This window comes from Aotus nancymaae, unplaced genomic scaffold, assembly GCF_030222135.1.
Source record: "Aotus nancymaae isolate 86718 unplaced genomic scaffold, 86718_ANA_hifiasm-v0.15.2.pri h1tg000014l, whole genome shotgun sequence".
Classification (NCBI taxonomy): Eukaryota; Metazoa; Chordata; class Mammalia; order Primates; family Aotidae; genus Aotus; species Aotus nancymaae.
In genome coordinates, this window is record NW_026988425.1 from 31329290 (window position 1) to 31352324 (window position 23035).

Consider the following 23035-nt stretch of genomic DNA (forward strand, 5'->3'; position numbering starts at 1 on the left):
CTTGGACTTAAGTACTGCTGTTGCGCACATGTTCCAATTAAGAGTACTTGCTTGATTCTGGCCAGGCACGGTGGTTCACGCCTGTAATCTGAGTGCTTTGGGAGGCCAAGGTGGGTGGATCACTTGAGCCCAAGAGTTCAAGACTAGCCGAGGCAACACGGTGAAATTCCATCTCTATTTTTGTAAAAACTTTTTTAAATAAAAAAAATTTTTGGCCAGGCCAGGTGGCTGATGCCTATAATCCCAGCACTTCGGGAGGCTGAGGCCAACAGATCACCTGAGGTTGGCAGTTCGAGACCAGCCTGACCAACATAGAGAAATCCCATCTCTACTAAAAATACAAAATTAGCCGGGTGTGGTGGTGCAAGCTTGTAATCCCAGCTACTCTGGAGGCTGAGGCAGGAAAATCGTTTGAACCCAGGAGGCAGAGGTTGTGGTAAGCTGAGATCACGCCATTGCACTCCAGCCTGGGCAACAACAGCAAAACTCTGTCTAAAAAAAAAATTTATTTTAAAGAATATTTTCTTGTTTCTGTTTCAATAATGAAATATACCTATTTATTTGTGAAGTCACTAGAGGAAAGAGGTACCAGAAACGATATGTTTTTCAAAATTCAATGATTTTGTTAGTTAAAACAATGCTTTATGGGAATATTACATCAGGTAACAGTAGCTTTAACTAGAATAAAAAAGAATTCAGGATATCCCAATTGCACTGATTTGAGATTTACAAATTATATGTTGATGAAAAGAGTCAAACTTTGTAAAATATTTAGAGTTTTATTCTGAGCCAAATATGAGTGACCAAGGCCTGAGACATAATCTCAAAAGGTCCTGAAAACATGTGCCCAAGGTGGTTAGGTTATAGCCTGATTTTATACCTTTTTTTTTTTTTTTTTTTTTGGTGTAAGATGGAGTCTTGCTCTGTCACCCAGGCTGGAATGCAGTGGTGTAATCTCAGTTTACTGCAGGCTCTGCCTCCTGAGTTCAAGCGATACTCCTGCCTCAGCCTCCAGAGTAGCTGGGATTACAGGTGCGCCACTGCACCTGGCTAATTTTTATATTTCCAGTAGAGACGGAGTTTCACTATGTTAGTCAGACTGGTCTGGAACTCCTGGACTCGTAATCTGCCCACCTTGGTCTCCCAAAGTGCTGGGGTTGCAGGCTTGAGCCACTGCTCCCGGCCCTGATTTTATACCTTTTAAGGGGACAGAAGTTACAGGCAGACATCAGTCAATATGGGGACAGCCTTCCAGGTCAAAGGTGGATTCAAAGATTTTTCTAATTGACAATTGGTTGAAAGAGTTATTATCTAAAAACCTGGAATCAGGTCTGGTGTGGTGGCTCACGCATGTAATCCGAGCATTTTGGGAGGCCAAGGTGGGTGGATCACCCAAGGTCAGGAGTTCGAGACCAGCCTGGCTAACATGGTGAAACCCCGTCTCTACTAAAAAAAAAATCAGCCAGGCGTGGTAGTGGGTGCCTGTAATCCCAGCAATTTGGGAGGCTGAGGCACGAGAATCGCTTAAACCTGGAAGCCAGAGGTTGCAGTGAGCCAAGATTGTGCAACTGCACTCCAGCCTGGGTGACAGAGCGAGACTCTTAAAAAAAAAAAAAAAAGACCTGGAATCAATAGAAAGTGAGTGGTCTGGGTTAAGGTAAGGGGTTGTGGAGGCCAAACTTCTTCCTATGTAGATGAAGCCTCCAGGTAGCAGGCTTCAGAGAGAATAGATGGCAAGGCAACGGCCAGGAGCAGTGACTCAGGCCTATAATCCCTGCACTTTGGGAGGCTGAAGCAGGTGGGTGGATCACCTGGGGCAGGGGTTCGAAACCAGCCTGGCCTACATGATGAAACCCTATCTCTACTAAAAATGCAAAAAATTAGCTGGGTGTGGTGGCGTGCACCTGTAATCCCTAGTTACTCAGGAGGCTGAGGCAGGACAATCACTTGAATCCGGGAGGTGGAGGTTGAGGTGAGCCAAGATCTCGCCACTGCACTCCAGCCTAGGCAGCAAAAAAAAGAATAGATGGCAGACATCTCTTATCAGACTGTAAAAGGTGCTAGACTCTTAGTTAAATCTCTTCTGGGTGAGCAGGAGAGAAAGGAAGGGGATTCTTTATAGAATGTAGACTTTCCCCACAAGAGACAGCTTTGCAGGGCTGTTTCAAAATATGTCAAATATATTTTGGAATAAAATGCTTCAATTTCTTTCAGTGCCTGCTGTCTGTCATATGATGCTATGCGAGAGTCAGGTCAGCATCTGGTGTCTCATTGCTACAAAGAGTCTGTTTTGTCTGTCTTGAAATCTCTATTTTAATGTTAAAATTTGTCTGTTGTGCCTGAATTCCAAAGGGAAGCAATGTAATGAGGCATATCTTACCCCGTTTTCCCATCATGGCTTCAACCGGTTTCTCAGGTTTACTTTGGAATCCCCTTGGCCAAGAAGCAGGGTCCACTCAGCCAGTTGGAGGGCTTAGAATTTTATTTTTGGTTTACATATGAATATATTAAATTATCACATGAACCCTGAAATTTTTTTAAAAAGTTAAATATGTAAATAATTTTTTTAAAAATTTTAGGTAAGATTACAAAAATAGTCCAAGAGTATGAGATTGATTCAGCCATTTCATCCTCTTGGCTTATTTCAGGGAGTGATGATGAAAATATCTTACTATATGGCCGGGCGCGGTGGCTCACGTCTGTAATCCCAGCACTTTGGGAGGCCGAGGCGGGCGGATCACCTGAGCTCAGGAGTTTGAGACCAGCCTGGCCAACATGGTGAAACCCCATCTCTGTTAAAAAAAAAAAAGAAAGAAAATATCTTACTATATAGAGGTTTGATGTTTATTTCTAGACAAAGCATTTATTAGAGTAATAGAACTTAAAGATGACTGGGATTTTTATTCTGCAAAAAAGACAAGTGATTCATCAAATTTGAGGGCCTTGAATCACTTATCTCTGAAACCAAGTACAGTAGTTCCCGGTGGCCTTCTTCCTGGAGGCGTTTTTGCAAGTACAGACAAACAACATGTCTCTCCAAGGTAAAGATGACGTTCTAACAATCAATAAGAAAATATCTACTTTTTGAAAGAAAGCCATGCTATGCAAAGGGCATTTTCAACATGGGTATTAGGAAATGTTTCCATAGTTATATGACTTTTTTTTTTTTTTACAAAAATGATTACATTTGCCAACAAAAAGTTTCACATGCATCTTTAAAATCTGGAGAACAAAATTTTATATTTTTAAATCTTCCAAAGAATTTTAGAGGAGCTATATGTTAAAAACTATTAAAAGTATGGTAGCTTTTGAGTTTGCAAGAAAAATTTGACAAAGTCAATGTACAGTTTCAACCAAATGTTAGCACAGGTGGTAGATAGGGTTGGAAAATGACTATTATGATTGATTAAATGCTGCCACTAACATATTTCTTCCATTTGTATCTATGTATCCTTATGAAGTATCTCAGCTATGGCAGCTGTTAGAAGCAGCATCTGGCCAGGCACCATGACTCACGCCTATAATCTCAGCACTTTGGGAGGCTGGGGTGGGCGGATCACTTGATGTCAGGAGTTCGAGACCAGCCTGGCCAAAATAGTGAAACCCTGTCTCTACTAAAAATACAAAAATTAGCTGGCTGTGGTGGTACATGCCTGTAATCCCAGTTACTCGGGAGGCTGAGGTGGGAAGGTCACTTGAACCCAGAAGCAGAGACTCCAGTGAGCCAAGCATTCCAGCTTAGGAGACAGAGCGACACTCTGTCTCAAAAAGGAAAAAAAATGTAGCAGCCATTTATTATGAACTTACTTCAAGCTATACTTCTGGATTATCACATCTCAAAGTGTTAAAACAAATTTTTGAAAAGCTTGAATTATATTTAACTACATAACTTTTAAAATATTAAGCACTTCAAGTTAAAAATATATATATGTGTGTGTGTATGTATATATATATATATATATATATTTTTTTTTTTTTTTTGAGACAGAGTCTCTCTATGTCACCTGATGTGTGTCACCAGGCCTGGCTAATTTTTTGTGTTTTTTTAAGAGGCAGGGTTTCACCATGTTGTCAAGTGGGCTCAAGCAATCCACCTGCCTCAGCCTCCCAAAGTGCTGGGATTATAGGCATGAGCCACCACACCCAGCCTCTCAATTTTTTTTTTATTGAGAGGCATGAAAAATCAAAACTTTGAAAGTAGTTGTCTCACAAGTAGAGAGTTTAACCTCCTAAGGAAGATGTCTCTTTTGAGGTTTACAGGATTTAGATGTCTCTCCTCCACCCTGTGCTTACTACCAATCTTCTCCAGAGAATTGGTTTTCCTTGGGATCTGTAAACCAAACCTTATTCTAACTCCTCCACCCCAGTTTCTCCTCTGTTGTTCTCTAGGTCTGACCTTGAGTTCCCAAAGAGAGGAGTCAGTGTGTCCTGGCCAGCTACCCTACCAGGCACAGACACACTGGCTCCTCTTGCTAAGTGCTTGCTCCCTGGACCATTTGCAACTCTCTGTGGCTCATTCTTCTCCTGTTTATTCATTTTCCAACAACATATTTATAATTCTATCACTTAATTCCTCAGGTACCCCTTCTCTCCTCCCACACTAATTTTTATTTATTTCAGTGGCAACATTGAAACAGCATTTTTTTTTTTTTTTGACACAGAGTTTCACACTGTTGCCCTGGCTGTAGTGCAGTGGCACAATCTTGGCTCACTGCAATCTCTGCCTCCTGGGTTCAAGCAATTCTCCTGCCTCAGCCTCCCAAGTAGCTGGGACTACAGGCATGCGCCACCACGCCCAGCTAATTTTTTTGTATTTTTAGTAGAGATGGGGGTTTCACCACGTTGGTCAGGATGGTCTCGATCTCCTGACCTCGTGATCCGCCTGCCTCAGCCTCCCAAAGTGCTGGGATTACAGGTGTGAGCCACTGCACCTGGCTCAAAATAGCATTTTAAAGAAAAGAACACCCTAATTCTCCATGAATTTAATTTTTCTATGTTAAGATCTAATTTGTGACCATGTGCCTACAGCTCTATCATGCTAACTCAACAGATTTAATTTTTCTGTTTCCTTGTAATCTATGTTTATCTACAATATATATTTTTCAGACTACCTTTGTTGATTCTTTTCGTTGGAAAAGAATGCTTTTACCATGTGCATGCAATAGAATGGAAGGACAATGAAAAATTTCCTCAGTTCAGACCTCCATTTTCTTGTCACTACCTCCAGCTACACCCCAAGCCTCACTCTGTTCCCAGTATCTTTCTAGGGATTCTCTAACCATCTACAAATACTCTGTGTTTTCTTCTTTTTTACACAATGGGTGCACACTATCCACAGTATTCTGAATCTTAACCTTTGTTTTTAAATCTTAAAAACCCATCTTAGCACTTATTTCAAATCAGAACATGTCACTTTGTCTCTTGTTCTTTTTAACAGCTGTGTAGTATCCCACTGGAGTTTCCTCATGTGATTTATTTGATCAGTCACCAACTGGTGGATTTTTTTTTTTCTGTGTTAAGATTCTGAACTCAGTGTGGTGGTTCACATCTGTAATCCCAGCACTTTATGCGGCTGAGGGGGGATGGATCACTTGAAGTCAGGAGTTCGAGAACAGCCTGACCAAGATGGTAAAACCCTATCTCTACCAAAAATACAAAAATTAGCTGGGAGTGGTGGCCCGTGCTTGTGATCCCAGCTACTCAGGAGGCTGAGACAGGAGAATCGCTCAAACCTGGAAGGTTGAGGTTGCAGTGAGCCAAGATCGTGCCACTGCACTCCAGCCTGGGCAAAAGAGTGAGACTCCGTCTCAAAAAAAAAAAAAAAAGAATTCTGCAATAAATTTTATGTTCGTATGTCTGTGTGTATATGTGTAAGTGTATGTAATGGATAAATTCCTTGAAGTGGGATCCTCAAATAAATCACATTCTAAATTTGTTATTCCTATTGCAAATTGCTTTCCCCAAGAGATTATACTAATTTGTATCCCCACTGACAATATACAAAAGTGCTGTTTTTCTCACAGCATCACAAACACCACAGGAATTACTTTTAATCATACTGCATGCAGAATTCTCTGTTATCCTTTTCTTACTCATACAATGGGTGGGTTCAGACACTTGACAGGTGACAGCCCAGTGATGACAGTGAAGGAGGATTTGGCAAGGGATTTTATTCCTTGCAATAAGGAGAACACCAGGGATAGCTCCCAAAGAACTGCCTCCCCAAGCTGGGGGCGGGGTCTGGCATTATAAGCATAAGGTAATGAGGTGTAACCTGACTGGATCTTGCAATGAGGAGATGCTGGGATACATGATATGGCTGGATCTGGCCATGGGCTGATGCCAGAGCTCAATCTGATTGGATTCTGGATCCAGCCATATGGTGTCCACTTCTTAATTCCATCCCACTCCTCAGCCCAAACAATACTTAGGTTCTTCCTGTGGTTGCAGGCTTGGTTTATCTAGGCATGCTGAGGTCACATGACTCGAGGGTCCATGGCGAATGAAAAACAGATCTCCATGTAAAAAGATCACATGCGGTGCTTCACACCGGTAATCCCAGGACTTTAGGAAGCCGAGGCAGGTGGATCACAAGGTCAGGAGATTGAGGCTATTCTGGCCAACATGGTGAAACCCGTCTCAACTAAAAATACAACAATTAGCCGGGTGTGGTGGCATGCTCCTGTAATCCCAGCTCCTCAGGAAGCTGAGGCAGGAGAATTCCTTGAACCTGGGAGGTGGAGGTTGCAGTGAGCCAAGATCATGCCCCTGCACTCCAGCCTAGGCAACAGAGAATTCCTTTCAAAAACAAACAAACAAACAAACAAAACAACAACAACAAAAGCGGAACCAGATTGTTCTGGTGTGGCTACACTTTTTCCCTCAACACATTTGAACATGTTCCTCCTTGTTAAGTAGTCTTGATAGGTATAATCATCAGTGGTAATTGAGGTAAGCATGTTCTTTCTGTCCTTGCCAGTTGTCAGTATTATATTTAACACTGCATTAATTTTTTTTTTTTACTTTTTAAAAAATTTTATTTTTTCATCCTCATCTTCTCTGTATTGTTTCAATTTTAGTATATGTGCTGCTTAAAATGCTTGTGACCATGACTTTTTTTCCTTTTGAGCCATCCTTTTAGGATAAATTTCATGGAATGAAGGTATTATGTCAAAGGACATTTTTGCCAAATTGTGTTATACTCATTGTTTTACCAGATTACACCCCTAATAATAATGTATGAATGCCAGTGTGCCAGCAGCATTTCCATGTTGGATATTAAAATTTTAATTTATGTTTTCTTAATGGAAATATGGCTCATTTTTGTAGTTTTAATTTGCACTTATTTGATCAGGAAGTTTGGCCATTTTGCCCTAGTTTTTTTTTTCTATTTTATTTTACCTGTCATCTAAACGATCTATTCATGTCTTTTGTCCATTATCTTTTGGGGCCCTCATCTGCAGCACTGGGTACGCATTTAGATGTTATAGAACTTTACCCTGTGTGGTTAAAATTCTCCTTAATCTTTTAAATGTTGTTATCACTGTATGGAAGTTTTAACTGTTTCTGTAAGTAAATCTGAGCTTTTTCTTTTATAATTATCTTTTCACTGCTTCAAATCTTAGGATGATGTCATTTCCCCAAAGACCTGTAACTCTCTTCTACCAATTTTAGTGATTATATTTTTAAATTTATCTTTATAATTTAAATTTTAACGGCCAGGAGCAGTGGCTCACACCTGTAATCCAGCACTTTGGGAGGCCGAGGCAGGTGGATCACCTGAGGTCAGGAGTTGAAGACCAGGCTGGCCAACATGGTGAAACATCGTCTCTACTGAAAATACAAAAATTAGCCGGGCATGGTGGCAGGCGCCTGTAATCTCAGCTACTTGGGAGGCTCAGGCAGGAGAATCTCTAGAACCCAGGAGGCAGAGGCTGCAGTAAGCTGAGACTGCACCACTGCACTCCAGCCTGGGTGACACAGCAAGACTCCATCTCAAAAAAAAGAAAAAGAAAAAAAAACCAGCACACAATTAAGCCCGGTGCGGTGGCTCAGGCCTGTAATCCCAGCACTTTGGAGGCCAAGGCGGGCGGATCACCTGAGGTTGGGAGTTTAAGACCAGCCTGACCAACATGGTGAAACCCCATCTTTAAAAAAATAAATAGTGGCCGGGCACGGTGGCTCACGCCTGTAATCCCAGCACTTTGGGAGGCCGAGGCAGGTGGATCACGAGGTCAAGAGATCGAGACCATCCTGGTCAACATGGTGAAACCCCGTCTCTACTAAAAATACAAAAAATTAGTTGGGCATGGTGGCACGTGCCTGTAATCCCAGCTACTCAGGAGGCTGAGGCAGGAGAATTACCTGAACCCAGGAGGCGGAGGTTGCAGTGAGCTGAGATCGCCCCATTGCACTCCAGTCTGGATAACAAGAGCAAAACTCCATCTCAAAAAAAATAAAAAATAAAAAATAAATAAAATTAAACATTAAAAATTTAAAAATTATATAAATAAATTTTAATTTAATGAGCATTTATTTTGATGTTTGCTGGAAATTATAAATCTATTTTTTTTTCTAAATTGCTAATTATCTAAATACCATTTATTTTCTTTTCTTTTTTTTTTCTTTTTTTTAAATTAAGACAGGGTTTCATCATATTGGTCAGGCTGGTTTTGAACTCCGAACCTGAGGTGATCCACCCGCCTCGGCCTCCCAAAATGCTGGGATTACCATGCCTGGCCTAAATACCATTTATGAATCATTAATTTTCCTCAATTTGTGAGGCTGGATTTATTATGTTTTTTAAAATTATACTTTGAGTTCTGGGATACATGTGCAGAATGTGCAGGTTTGTTACATAGGTATACATGTGCCATGGTGGTTTGCTGCACCCATCAACCTGTCATCTAGGTTTTAAGCCCTGTGTGCATTAAGTATTTGTCCTAATGCTCTCTCTCCCCTTGCCTCCCGACCCCCAATAGGCCCGGTGTGTGATCTTCCCCTCCCCGTGTCCATGTGTTCTCATTGTTCAGCTCTCACTTATGAGGTGACAACATGTGGTGTATGGTTTTCTGTTTCTCTGTTAGTTTGCTGAGAATGATGGTTTCCAGCTTCATCCATGTCCCTGCAAAGGACATGATCTCATTCTGTTTTATGGCTGTATAGTATTCCATGGTGTATATGTGCCACATTTTCTTTATCCAGTCTATCATTGATGGGCATTTGGGTTGCTTCCAAGTCTTTGCTATTATAAATAGTGCTGCAATAAACATACGTGTTCATGTGTCTTTATAGTAGAATGATGTGTAATCTTTTGGGAATATACCCAGTAATGGGATGATTTATTATGATTTGTATGTGTACATACACACACTTGTTTTCATACACTTTTTTTTTTTTTAAGACAGGTCTCACTTTGTCACCCAGGCTGCAGTGCAGTGGCATGATCTCAGCTCATTGCAGCCTCAACCTCTTGGGCTTAAGTAATCCTCTCACTTCAGCCTCCCAAGTAGCTAGGGGTACAGGTATGCACCACCACACCCGGCTAATTTTTTTGTAGTTTTCTTTTTTTTTTCCCAAATCAGTAGGTTCTTTTATTGCATCATTTAAAAGTTACAAATAGGTCTTAGGAATTATCCAGCATCTTGTTTCTGTAGCTGGACAACTCTTAGACCTTATTCATCACCCTGCTGAACAGTTCCTTTTTCAGAGACATAGACACCATCCAAATATTTCCTGATATTCTTGTTTTTAACTGTTGTGGCTTGCTGAATCAAAGCCACTGAATTTGAAACAAGTTCAATGCCATTTCCTTCAAGGATTAGTTCATCTTTCTGGGCTTGAGATATTGAACAAGGAATACCTGGCCTCATCTGAACCCTGGGTATATATATTTCACCCAAGAAATTTCGGATTTCAACAAGAGACCAGTTCTCCTGGATAACATTGATGGGGAAGTTAGCATACACAGACCTCATCTTGTAATGGAAGCCCAGTGCAACACCCTTTATCATATTTGATCCATGACTACAAACAGTCCCAATGGTAGCCAGCTCCTTTCTGTCACCCACCATTTGTCAACCTGGAGCCTCTTTTTTTTCTTTCCAAGAGGGCTGAGTTTTACATTGATGTGATTGAAGTCCCTCCACAGCATTCCTCTGGGGTCCTTTACGATAACCCTGCATCCCTTCAGAGTAACGTTGACATTTTCTGGAATGTCAACAGTCTGATTACTGAGAATGGTCTTTATTCTCATAGTAGACGTGGCAAAAAACAAAAACAAAACAAAACATAAAAAAAGACAAAAAAATTAAATGAAAATTGCTAGAAATCAAAACAAAACAAAACATGTTTTGTAGTTTTTATAGAGACTGGGTTTCACATGTCACCTAGGGTGGTCTCAAACTCCTGCATTCAAGCAGTCTGCCCACATCGAGCTCCCAAAGTGCTGGGATTACAGGCGTGAGCCACCGCACCCAGCAATATACACACATTTCCATTTCTAGGTATCCTATTTTTCTTCTGATCTGTATGTCTATATTGATGCTCATTACCCAGTCTTTTAATTATGTTGTAACATCTAGTAGTGCTAGTTCCCTCTTCCATCTCATTGATGAAACTTTTTCTAATATTATTTGAAATTCTTATCCCCTAAAATTTCCAAAGTATCGTAATTCACATCGTTGAGTTTCTAAGGCCATCCCAGGGCATGCCGTCTTCTCTAGCATGGCCTATGCTTCAGGACCCAGTGAAAACCCCTGCATAAAGCCTTTCCTCCTCCCACTCCTGCAAACGTCTCAGACCTGCACATCCACATAATCTATGTGGAGTAGTATCCAGGACTCTCAAATGGTCACCCAGTTCCACACATCCCATTGTGTATATGTCTTGCCTAATTCTCAGGACTGATGGATTTTACTCTGGTGACTCGGTTATGTTACAGAGCACAGTTGACGTTAAGAAAGGGAGATTAGGCTGGGCATCCTGGCTCACGCCTGTAATCCCAGCACTTTGGGAGGCCGAGGTGGGTGGATCACTTGAGGTCAGGAGTTCGAAACCAGCCTGTCCAACATGGTGAAACCCCGTCTCTACTAAAAATACAAAATTAGCTGGGCATGGTGGTGCATGCCTGTAATCCCAGCTACTTGGTAGGCTGAGGCAGGAGAATCGCTTGAACCTTGGAGGTTGTAGTGAGCCGAGATTGCACCATTGCACTCCAGCCTGGGCAACAAGAGCAAAACTCCATCTCAAAAAAAAAAAAAAAAAAAAAGAAAGGGAGATTATCCAGGTGGTCCTGACCTAATCACATGAGCCCATTAAAAGCAGAGAGTTTGGCCAGGCGAGGTGGCTCTCACTTATAATCCCAGCACTTTGGGAGGCCAAAGTAGGCAGATCACTTGAGGTCAGGAGTTCGAGACCAGCCTGGCCAACATGGTGAAACCTGTCTCTGCTAAAAATACAAAAAAATTAGCTGGGCATGATGGCATGTGCCTGTAATCTCAGCTACTTGGGAAGCTGAGGCACAAGAATTGCTTGAACCCAGGAGGCGGAGGTTGCAGTGAGCCAAGATCACACCACTGCACTCCAGCCTGGGCAATAGAGTGAGACTGTCTCAAAAAACAAACAAGCAAAGCAAACAAAGCAGAGAGTTTGGAAGCTAACAGAAGTGACAGTCAGAGAAATGCTCCAGCAGATCTGAGGAAAGCAAATAATCCCCATTGTGAACTGCAGATGGAGAGGTGCAACCTCTAGGAGCTGAAAGCAGTCCCTGATTGCAACTCATAGGCAAAAGGGACCTCAGGCCTCCAACCACAAAGAACTGATCTCTGCCAACAACTGGTGAGCTTGGAAGATACAGGAGCAGGAAAACCACCTCCCTCCTCTTATGGTCCTGAGAATTGAGATAAGATAGTTTTTTTTTTTTTTTTTGAGACGGAGTCTCACTCTGCTGCCTAGGCTGGAGTGCAATAGTGCAATCTTGGCTCACTGCAACCTCTGCCTCCCAGGTTCAAGTGATTCTCCTGCCCCAGCTTCCTGAGTAGCTGGGATTATAGGCATGTATTTTATACTTTTAGTAGAGACAGGGGTTTCTCCATGTTGGTCAGGCCGGTCTCAAACTCCTGACCTCAAGTGATCTGTGTGCAACCTCTGCCTCCTGGGTTCAAGCAGTTCTTTGCCTCAGCCCTCCCAGGTAGCTGGGATTGCAGGTGCCTGCCACCACGCCGGCTAACTTTTTGTATTTTTAGTAGAGACAGGGTTTCACCATCTTAGCCAGGCTGGTCTCGAACTCCTGATCTCGTGATACACCTGCCTTGGCCTCCCAAAGTGCTGGGATTACAGGCGTAAGCCATTGCACCCGGCCAAAAGCATACAAATTTCTTTACAGATGTTTTACAGGAGCCCTTCTAAAAAAATGAAGACCCAAAGAAGCAGTTATTGTCAGTTTCTTCCATTCTGGATTGGACACAATAGTAAACTGTGAAAATGTGTAAGGCAAAGGGGCTCGCGCTAGAATAGTTATTAGGGTAGGAAAGTAACTAGGAAAAGAAAGGCTTGTGTGTACAGAATTTCCTCGACCTCAAGTATCTCGCCCTTGATGACAAGAATGTTGCATCTTACTAGCATAGGGAGGGTGTCTTTCACATGGGAATTTAATCTTCTGCTTTTAAGAAACAGGATGAAGGTCAAAGCGATCTTTTTGCACCTGCTGTTTCTCAAGTCCCTTGAACTTAAATAATCAGTGTGCCAGGATAGCATATTTTAACCCCTTCAAAAAAGTCCCTGAGCCCCAGATGAGATTGTTGGCAACTCCAGTCAACACAAGCCCAGCCATGCCACAGCTGTATTCTTTCTTTTTTTTTTTGAGACCGATCTCAGCTCACTGCAACCTCCGCTTCCTGGGTTCAAGCGATTCTGTCTCAGCCTCCCGAGTAGCTGGGATTACAGGCATATGCCACCACGCCTAGCTAATTTTGTATTTTTAGTAGAGACAGGTTTCTCCATGTTGGTCAGGCTGATCTCGAACTCCTGACCTCTGGTGATCCACCTGCCTTGGCCTACCAAAGTACTAGGATTACAGGCGTGAGCAGCTGTATTCTTACCTACAGAATGGTGAGCTAATAAATGGGTATTGCTCCAAAGCTTCTACTTTTGTGGTAATTTGTTACATAGCAATATAAAACAAATTTAATGGCAACATGCAATTTAGTACTTGATCCCTCTCCTGTCATTTACTCATTGTTTTGCATGTATAAATCTTGCCTGCCTTAACCAGATTATAACCTCCATGAGAACCAGACCAAATTTGATGGGTTTTTTGGCATAGCCAAATCATCTACCATGCCATAGGGGCTACTCTGGAAGGAAGGTGGGGTGAGTGTTTAACCTCCAGGCTTTAGAATCAGCCAGCCAGGCACAATGGCTCATACCTGTAATCCCAGCACTTTGGGAGGCCAAGGCAGGTGGATCACCTGAGGTTGGGAGTTCAAGACCAGCCTGGCCAACCTGGTGAAACCCTGTCTCTACTAAAAACACAAAAATTAGCCAGGCATGGTGGCAGGTGCCTGCAATCCCAGCTACTCAGGAGGTTGAGGCAGGAGAATCACTTGAACCTGGGAGGAAGAGGTTGCAAGTGAGCCGAGATCTCGCCATTGCGTTCCAGGCTGGGTGACAAAGCAAGGCTTCATCACACACACATACAAAAGAAAAATAGAATCGGCCTGCCTTGATCCTTTTGTAGTTCATGAGTATGATGACTGGGTGTTCACGCACGTGTGTGAGATGTGCCACCCTCAAACTTTGTTACGATGTCAGCTCATTACCTCACTTGAAAAAAAAAAAAAAAGAATCAGACTGCCTTGGCTTAAGTCTTGGCTTAAACTTTCTAAGCTTTAGTTCCTTCATCTTTAAAATAGGAATAAAATGCATTAGGAAAACTAGGGAAAGATACATAAATATCGTTATCAACAGCTACTTCATAGGGGATGATTGCAGGATCAAATTTCATAGAAGGTTTGTAAGGATTAAATGAAATGGTGCTTAGAAAGTTCTTAGAACAGGCTGCCCTCGGTGGCTCATTCCTATAATCCCAGCACTTTGGGAGGCTGAGGCAGGTGGATAACGAGGTCAGGAGATAGAGCCCATCCTGGCCAACATGGTGGAACCCCGTCTCTACCAAAAAAAAATTACAAAAAATTTAGCCAGGTGGGGTGGTGGGTGCCTGTAATCCCAGCTACTGGGGAGACTGAGGCAGGAGAACTGCTTGAACCCGGGAGGCAGAGGTTGCAATGAGCCGAGATCGTGCCACTGCACTTCAGCCTGGGCAACAGAGTGAGACTCCGTTTCAAAAAAAAAAAAAACTTAGAACAGTGCATGGCACATGGTAAAGCTCTATAAATACTAGCTCTGTGTTTGTAGAAAAACAGCCTCTTTGACATGTCTGCCCTTCCATATGTGCTAAATTTGTTTTGTGTCACGTGACGCTGGCCCTATCTCCCTACACACACACTCGCATCCCCACTTCCACCTCCTGGCCACCCACCAGGGATAGGTGCACTAAATCCAGCCATTAGACTTGACTGACACCCAGTTTAATCTCCTGAAAATCTGGAATCAAGCCAGGGAGAGACCAAGCTGCTTTGCTGTGTGAGATGAGCTGGAAGGCCAAGCGGAACCACATCTGGATTCATGTCCAGAAAGAGCCAGAGCCACGCGCCCATGCTACAGTTACAGAATGGCAGATGCCAAGAGGAAGCCAGTTTCTTTAGAGAACACAGAGTGGACATGCAGAAAAGGACAGGGCTGAGAGACAGTGTCCCCAGAAAAAGGGATGGGACAGTACCTTCCAGGGGCTAGCAGTTCCCAGCACCAGTTCCCACCGTGCCTAGGTGGACTTGTGTCCCCAAATCTCCATGTTCTCTGAAGTATCCCTTGCAAACAAACAAGCCCTGGCCAAAAAAAAGGCTGCTGTGGGTGATAAATCAGACAATCCATCAGGTTCTAATACATCCTGGGACACCAGGCTCTGGTGCTGACTCCACATCAATGTAAAAGACAATTAAATGGGCCGGGCGCAGTGGCTTGCTCCTGTAATACCAGCACTTTGGGAGGCCGAGGTGGTGGATCACGAGGTCAAGAGATCAAGACCATCCTGGTCAACATGGTGAAACCCCGTCTCTACTAAAAATACAAAAATTAGCTGGGCATGGTGGCGTGCGCCTGTAGTCCCAGCTACTCGGGAGGCTGACGCAGGAGACTTCCTTGAACCCAGGAGGCGGAGGTTGCGGTGAGCTGAGATCGCGCCTTTGCACTCCAGCCTGGGTAACAAGAGCGAAACTCCATCTCAAAAAAAAAAAAAAAAAAGACAATTAAATGGGCTGGGCGCAGTGGCTTACTGCTGTAATCCCAGCACTTTGGGAGGCCGAGGCGGGTGAATCATGAAGTCAAGAGATTGAGACCGTCCTAGCCAACATGGTGAAAGCCCGTCTTTAAAAAAAAAGAGAAAAGGAAAAAAAATACAATTAAATGATAATTTTCTGTGGTATTTTTCCAGACCATCTTTAAACTGTCAGCACAGTTGAATTCCCAGCGGCCTCTGGAGGGCACTGTTCAGTTAAGATTATTGCAGGATAGTGAGCACTACACCAGCAGAGCGTTTAAGGAAAAGGTACTTGAAACGATAGGTACCGTTTCCTGAGTACCAACAACATGCTAACCACAGTGCTGCTTGCTTTAGGTATATTATATCTTAAACGATCACAGTGACTGTTCCTATCCAGCAATTGCAGGTTGTTTTCCAGCACGGTTACTTATTTCTGCAGGCATGCTATTAACAGGCGTCAAGTAAAAGGAAAGCTTTTTTTTTTCTTTTAATGAACAGGAAGACTGAGTTTACAGCTTCTGATGAGAAACAGTTCAAGTTCAGTTGGCCCTCCATGTACTCCTTTTTAATTAGAAAACAACAAATTAAATGTAGCGAGATTGCAACACAGGAGGAAAGAGGTATTTGGTCTATTGGGGTGTAAATACCTGGATCCCTCTTCTCTCTCAAGGTGAGGCAACGTGTTTCCTGTCTCCTGCCTTTTATTCCCTGCAAGATAATCGTGCTGGTTTCATGCCAGGCTGTGCTGCTAGGGAGTGGGGGCTGCTCTGCAGGGGTAGAGTTTTTGTTCTTCTCTACCTTGCTCAGTGCCACCTGGTGGGGAGGGTAGGAGTGAGGCTCCACACCTTTCCAAGTAACAGTTCCTTGCAGTCTGAAAACAGCCACTCACCTGTTTCCCTTTTATTTTTATTTTTTACAAGATATTTGAGGCTGGGTGTGGTGGTTCACGCCTGTAATCCCAGCACCTTGGGAGGCTGAGGTGGGGGCATCACTTGAGATCAGGAGTTTGAGTCCAGCCTGGCCAACATGGTGAAACCTCATATCTACCAAAAATAGTAAAATTAGCTGGGTATGGTGACATGCACCTGTAATCTCAGCTACTCAGGAGGCTGAGGCAGGAGAATTGCTTGAACCTGGGAGGCAGAGGTTGCAGTAAGCCAAGATTACACCACTGCATTCCAGCCTGGGCAATAATATTTCTGTCTCAACAAAAATAAATAAGTAAAAATAAAATAATAAAACAATAGCCTTAGTGAGATGTTCACATACTATAAAATATATCCTTTAAAATGTACAATTGGGTGGCTTTATATATTCACAGCATTGAGTACCACCAATAACTAATTTTGGGACATTTTTATCCTTCCAAAATGAAGCCACATGCCCATTACAGGCATTCACCATACTCGGCTTCTCCAAGCCCCGGGAGAACAGAGGCTGCTTTCTGTTCCTATAGATTTACCTATTCCAGATATTTCAGTCCGTGGTCTTCTGTAACTGGCTTCATTCACTTAGTGTAATGCCTTCAGTGCTCATCGATGTTTCAGCAGGTTTCAGAACTTTACTTCGTTATGTTGGCAAATAGTATTCCATATGTTTAACCATATTTGTTTAACCATTCATCCGTTTGTGGACATTTGGGCCTTTTCCACTTTTTGACTCCTATGAATCATGCTGTGAACATTAGTTTACAAGCTTTTGTATGAGTACGTTTTCAGTTCTCTTGGATATATATGTAAGAATGGAATTGATGATGATATAGTAACTCTATGTATAACTTTTTAAGGAATTGCCAAATTGTTTTTCGGGACCATTTTACATCCCCACCTGCAGGGTATAAGGGTTCTAATTTTTCCATATTCCTGGCAACATGTGTGATCTGTCTTTATTAAATCAGCCATCCTAGTGGGTGTGAAGTTATCGCACTGTGACTTTGATTTGTATTCCCTAATGGTTAATCATGTTGAACACCTTTTCATGTGTTTTTGACCCTTTGTACATCTTTGGAGATATGTCCATTTATTTTAGTTTTTAAGACAGGGTCTTGCTCTGTCACCCAGCCTGGAATGCAGTGGAATGAGTGCAGTGCAGAGGCTCACGGTAGCCTCAACCTCCTGGGCTCCAGCAATCCTCCCACCTTATTCTCCTGAATAGCCAGGACTACAGGCACATGCCACTACACCTGGCTAATTTTTAATTTTTTTTTTTGGTAGAGATGGGGTCTTGCTATGTTTCCCAGGCTAGTCTCAAACTCCTGGCCTCAAGCGATCTTCATGCCTCAGCCTTCCAAAGCACTAGGATTACAAGCATGAACCACCATGCTCAGCTAGAAATATCTACTTAAATCCTTTATCCACTTTCAAATTGAGTTGTAAGAATTCTTTACATAGACTAAATAGCCTAGATATAAGTTCCTTATCAGGTAGGTGATTTACAGATATTTTCTCAGAACGCTGCTCATATTAAACAATTGCCATGGGTTTTTTTCAACAAATAACCTAGGGATAAAGCTGTTCTTGCAGCATCAGCTCTGAATCAAGTCAAGTAAAGAGAAACCTTGAAAATGGAGCCTTTTAGCGAGCCGCCCGACAGGTCAAGTAGTAACAGTGCTGTGAAGATAGAGTGTTTGGGGACCTCCAAACTTGTTCTGCCTCAGTGGCTGCTAGTGATGTTTCAAGCTTTTGGCTAACTTCCAGAGTTCTGAAAAAGTTGATTTTGATCATTTTTTCCAGTGTTTTTGTTACTCTTATAGAGGTATAGATTTTTGGAGCTCTTTATTTTTATCATTCCAGAAGTACTTTTTCCAGTAAACTTATCTTTGAAATATACATAAAGGCACATATCAAAAGTAATCAGCTTAGTGAATTTTTTTTTTTTTTTTTTTGACAGTCTTCCTCCGTCACCAAGGCTGGAGTGCAGTGGCATGATCTTGGCTCACTGTAACCTCTGCTTCCCAGGTTCAAGTGATTCTTCTATCTCAGCCTCCAGAGTAGATGGGATTGCAGGCATGTGCCACCACATCTGGCTAATTTTTGTATCTTTAGTAAAGATGGGGTTGAAAAGACTGGTCTTGAACTCCTGACATCAGGTGATCTGCCTGCCTCAGCGCCCCCAAAGTACTGGGATTAGAGGTATGAGCCACCATACCCAGCCCAGCTTAGTGACCTTTTATATTAACTGTCAACCAAACTGAGAAACAGAGCTTAACTAGTACATCAGAGCCCTCTTCATACCTCTTACCAGTTACTAACTCTACCTCGCCAAAGTAAAGTGGTATCAATAGCTGTAAGAACTTTCCTGTCTATGGCTGGGTGTGGTGGCTGATGCCTGTAATCCCAGCACTTTGGGAGGTCAAGGTGGGTGGATCACTTGAGGTTAGGAGTTTGAGACCATCCTGGCCAACATGGTGAAACCCCATCTCTACTAAAAATACAAAAAATTAGCCAGGTGTGGTGGTAGGTGCCTGTAATCCCAGCTGCTCGGGAGGCTGAGGCAGGAGGGTCGCTTGAACCTGGGAGTTTGGAGGTTGCAGTGAGCCAAGATTGGCCACTGCACTCCAACCTGGGTGACAAAGCGAGACTCCATCTCAAAACAGCAGCAACAACGACAAAAAAAACTTTGTCTAGTACCAATATGATTTTTTCCAACTCTGTTTGATTCTACTTGTTCAAATGTTCCCTCCAAACCACTCCCTTAATACATTTAATCTGATGGCATTTTTAACTTGTGAATTTTTTTTTTTATTATTCAACTTTTTAAAAATTATTAACTAGCCTATTTGGGATATCCATTTGTTTGTGTCAAGCTTCTCCTGCCTCCTCAGATTCCTCTATCGTCATGACCATTTCTGTATCAGTAATCCAGGCCCTGGAGTACTGGCTGTTAATTCTCCTCTATCCCTTTTCCCAGACGTGCAGACACCCTTGATCCTTCACCTAAAAAGGGAAGCTGAAATGTCTTCAGGGTAAAGTTACGTGTTTTTTTCATGAGACTTCTGCACAGTGTCCAAACACTCTGATCTGTACAGATAGAAAGGACACTTCTTGAGAGTCTTTTGGGAGAAGCTTTATCCTGCAATTCTGATTTCTTTGCTTTTTCCTGACCAAGGCTTCTCAGGCTAATTCAGAGCCATTGTGGCACAGCTCAGACAGCAGGTGTTGACATTCTGAAGTTCCTTCTCCGGAGGAATTCTCCCAGTGGGAAAGCAAGGGGGGCTGGAAGACTTCCATGGGGCAACTTATGAAGTGTGGAGACCCGGCTCCCTGTTAGTCTTTTTCCTTATCAGAGATCATTACTGTGTAGAAAAGGAGATGTTCTAATGGAGAATTAAGCTAGATGTAGGAAGTCACAGTAATACGGACATTTGAAAGTAGTTGCTTGGGAAGTGAAAAGGGGTCAAAGTGGTTGAACTTACTGGTACAAAGAAATAACTATGGCACGGGAAAAACTACAAATGGAATAAAAAGTTTGGACAAAGATAAGGGCTCGAAGTAACCAATGAAATGATTAAAAATCAATTCTTATTTATTTTTTTTTTTTTTGAGACAGAGTCTTGTTCTGTTGCCCAGGCTGGAGTGCAGTAGCGTGATACTGGCTCACTGCAACCTCCGCCTCTGGGGTTCAAGCAATTCTTCTGCCTCAACCTGACGAGTAGCTGGGACTACAGGCGTGCATCACCACGCCCAGCTAATTTTTGTATTTTTTTAGTAGAGACAGGGTTTCACCATGTTGGCCAGAATGGTCTCGATCTCTTGACCTCGTGATCCACCCACCTCAGCCTCCCAGAGTGATGGGATTACAGGCATGATCCATCGCGCCCAGCCTCCTGGTGATTTTTTTTCATTTCAATATCTCAAGCCCTACAGGTGGTGGATGACCTCAGCTTTTGGAGAGAGAAAAAAATATCAGTGACTAGGGAACACACCTTTAAGAGCTTTATCTCATTTGAGCATCAGTTGGTCTAAATAAGGAGTGATCAAAAAGCAAGAAACATGAACTCTTCAGGGATATTTGCTTTTGAGAAATATCTGCTAGTGTTTCAAAACTTTGATAGCCTCATGCAGTGGATTCAGCTCTTAGATGTTTTTGAGACAAAGAAAGAACATTCTGTGTGTTAGAGGAAGACACTTCAAATTGCTGCTGTGCTGACTTCTTCCTGGGTACCTAATCCAAAGATGGTGGAGCCGAATGGTGGTCACTGATGTGTGGGCATCAGTGGCTGCGTGGGTGCGAGATGAGGTCACTGCAAGTTATTATCCCTCCAGTATCTTCCACACCTTTCTTCTGTGTGCTGTGCTGTTCTACTTAATGTTTTCAAAATTGTATCTTTTAGAACCGGGTACAGTGGTTCACACCTGTAATCCCAGCACTTTGGGAGGCCTATGCAGGTGAATCACTTGAGGTCAGGAGTTTGAGACCACCCTGGCCAACACGGTGAAACCCCATCTCTACTAAAAATACAAAATTAGCTGGGCATGGTGGTGGGCACCTGTAATCCCAGCTACTCAGGAGGCTGAGGCGGGAGAATCGCTTGAACCCAAAGGTTGCAGTAAGCCAAGATTGCACCATTGCACTCCAGCCTGGGCAACAAGAGTGAAACTTCATCTCAAAAAAAAAAAGAAAAGTATCTTTTAGCTTCAAGGACCCTGCCTTACTGACCAAGAGGATAAGAATTCATCTAGGGACAGTTACATGAACTCATCTTCTCAGTCTTGATTTCTCCAGCTGATGTTTAACTTTTCATCAATTGGACTGAGAAAATGAAAGCTTCATTGTCCTGGGTTGAGTGGGCATCTAACTAGCACAGCACCTAACACCTGGCGAAAGCTCAGCAAATGTTTGTTGAGAGACATAAGCGTTCCTTCGGAAAAATCCAAGTCTTGGGTTTGTGCCACCCCACTTCCCGTTCCCCTCCCCTCCCCCGCCTTCCCCTCCCTTCTTTCTCTTGCTCTCTCTTTCTTCTTCCTTCCTTCCCTCCCACCCCACCCCCCACCCCGTGTCTCTCTCTCTCTCTCTCTCTCTCTCTCTCTCTTTTTCTTTCTCTCTTTCTGATGTAGTCTGGCCCTGTTGCCCAGGTGGTACAATCTCAACTCACTGCAACCTCCACCTCCTGGGTTCAAGTGATTCTCCTGTCTCTGCCTCCCAAGTAATAGATTAGTCACGTGCCACCATGCCCGGCTAATTTTTATATTTTTAGTAGACACGGGGTTTTGCCATGTTGTCCAGGCTGGTCTCCAACTCCTGACCTCAGGTGATCCGTTCACCTCAGCCTCCCAAAGTGCTGTGATTATAGGCGTGAGCCACCTCGCCCATCCTGTGTATCTTCTTTCACTGGTCCTGAGTCAGTCCCATTATTTCTGGCAGGTGCATCACTCATTGAGAATGTAGTCATAAACCCTTGTGGGTCTCAATTTGGAATGTCCATAATTGTCCACCTAAAAATAGATAAAAGTGTTATGTGTTAAGTGTTTTTTAAATCTGCTGTTTGCAAAAAGGATTCTGCATTGGTGCTCCCAATTTACCAGTCTGACTTAGATGTTTTGAAATAGAATGAAATTTTTCCCTATTTAAAAACAGCACAGTGGTGGTATTTGTGTAAGCCTGTTTCAATGTTTTCTCTATAAATGAATAATTTTATTGGCTTTTTTTTTGAGACAGAGTCTTGCTCTGTGGCCCAGGCTGGAGTGCAATGGCATGATCTCAGCTCACTGCAACCTCCACCTCCAGGGTTCAGGCAGTTGTCTTGCTTCAGCCTCTCAAGTAGCTGGGATTAAAGGTGTGCAGCAGCACGCCCAGCTAATTTTTGTATTGTAGAGATGGGGTTTCGCCATTTTGGCCATGCTGGTTTCGAACTCCTGATCTCAAGTCATCCGCCTGCCTTGGCTTCCCAAAGTGCTGTGAGCCACTGCACCTGGTGTGAGCCACTGCACCTGGCCAATTTAATTGATTTTGAGGGAAAAAGCCACGATTTTTACAAATTTCCCCAACTTGATCTAAATCCTCCTTTCTTTTTTCTGAGATCAAGTCTCGCTCTGTCACCCCAGCTGGAGTGCAGCGGCACGATTTCGGCTCACTGCAATCTCTGCCTCTTGGGTTCAAGCGATTATCCTGCCTTAGCCTCCTCACTAGCTGGGATTACAGGCATGTGCCACCAAGCCTGGCTAATTTGTATTTTTAGTAAAGACAGAGTTTCTCCCTGTTGGTCAGGCTGGTCTCAAACTCCTGATCTCAGATGATCCACCCACCTCGGCCTCCTAAAGAAGTAATGAGATTACAGGTGTGAGCCACTGCGCCTGGCCAGCTAAGAATGGATTTATATTTTTAAAAGATCGTAAAGAATATGAGGCCGGGCACAGTGGCTCATGCCTGTAGACCCAGTACTTTGGAAGGCTGAGGTAGGTGGATTATTTGAGGTCAGGAGTTCGAGACCAGTCTGGCCAACATGGTGAAACCCTGTTTCTACTAAAAATACAAAAAGATAGCTAGGCATGGTGGTCCACACCTGTAGTCCCAGCTACTTGGGAGGCTGAGGCAGGAGAATCACTTGAACTTGGGAGACAGAGGTTGCAGTGAGCTGAGATCATGCCACTGTATTCCAGCCTGGGTGACAGAGTGAGATTCTGTCTCAAAAAACCAACAAACAAAAAAATTGGCCAG

The 23035-nt window shown here is 43.1% G+C and overlaps 1 protein-coding gene, 1 non-coding gene and 1 pseudogene across 2 annotated transcripts in view; 2 read left to right on the forward strand and 1 right to left on the reverse strand.

Moving 5' to 3' along the window:
• PDZD2 (PDZ domain containing 2) overlaps window positions 1–23035 on the forward strand; it is a 398209-nt gene that overhangs the window by 104832 nt on the left and 270342 nt on the right. The gene's annotated exons all lie outside the window — the stretch shown is intronic.
• Window positions 9675–10255, reverse strand: LOC105722452 (large ribosomal subunit protein uL6-like; annotated as a pseudogene).
• On the forward strand, window positions 13727–13831 carry LOC135275040 (small nucleolar RNA U13). Its single transcript, XR_010342760.1, has one exon. It is a non-coding gene; the product is annotated as a small nucleolar RNA U13 (small nucleolar RNA).